Raw genomic sequence first — 992 nt, 5'->3', positions numbered from 1 at the left:
AAAAAAAAAAATCGAATCTTGAGAAAGTAACCTCATAAACAAAAGAGAAACCCACCTGGAGAGTAACAAGCTTATCCCCAATCTGAAGCTCCTTGGTGACGAAATCAGCACCAATAGTCGCTTTATACTGCAGACTAAACTTCTTATGCACATATCTTAAAATCACGACGTTAAGGCCCCCAAATAATAATAATATTCTCAAGCAAATGTTTCACAGAATCAAAAGAAGGATACTGATTCATCAACGAAGTCTTACCAACCCTGGAAAGCGACAATCACAGATCAAACCATTGAAAAAAGCGAGAATAAATTAAAGAATCAGCGTGTTTTATATTTACCCGCTATCGCCGAGGACAATGACCTTGAGCAAAGTACGTCTTCTCGTCGCCATTGGGATCGAAGATTGTGTAGATCTATCTCGGAGATCAAGTTATGCTTTTTGTTCGATTTGAAAAGAAAATCGAAGAAGAAGGAGAAGGAAATAGTAAAGGGGCGCCAATTAGATCCTATCGTTTTTTGAGGACTGAATCTATTTTTCTTTTTTGTAAATACGTAACCTTGTGTGGTTCTTTCCCTAAATAATAAAATGGTTTGGGGATTTTTGATAAAATAGCGAAAGAAAATACGTGGTTTTTAATGTCTTGGTTTTTTTATTTCATTTTGTCTGTTATTTAAAAAAATTAACTTATAAGTTTTTTTCAAAAACTTCAAATTATTTCAAAAATATACTATCACAACTTTTAATAAATAGTACCAACATATTATCAACAAAGCATATAACTTTACGTAGAATTAAATTGTAAATAATTAGTTTAACTCTATTGAAAGATTCGAAAAATGTTCTCAGTATAAGTTAAACAAATTTTTTTTACTAAATTTTTTTTTATTTATATTAGTTATTATTTTTTATTTTTTTATTACTACATAAATATAGTAATTTCAAAAATCTCATCACTACCAAGGAGGTCTCTCACACATGTTTGGTTTTTGCC

At 30.4% G+C, this 992-nt stretch overlaps 1 long non-coding RNA gene across 1 annotated transcript; it reads right to left on the bottom strand.

Annotated features, from left to right (window-relative positions):
• Window positions 1–55: 55 nt before the first annotated feature.
• Window positions 56–524, bottom strand: LOC106321614. Its single transcript, XR_001266109.1, has 3 exons — window positions 339–524; window positions 235–261; window positions 56–155 (listed from the first exon to the last, which is right to left on the bottom strand). It is a non-coding gene; the product is annotated as an uncharacterized LOC106321614 (long non-coding RNA).
• Window positions 525–992: the final 468 nt, after the last annotated feature.

This window comes from Brassica oleracea, unplaced genomic scaffold, assembly GCF_000695525.1.
Source record: "Brassica oleracea var. oleracea cultivar TO1000 unplaced genomic scaffold, BOL UnpScaffold02164, whole genome shotgun sequence".
NCBI lineage: Eukaryota > Viridiplantae > Streptophyta > Magnoliopsida > Brassicales > Brassicaceae > Brassica > Brassica oleracea.
Note: the sequence above shows the minus strand (reverse complement) of the source record. Positions and strands in the feature narration are given on the sequence as shown.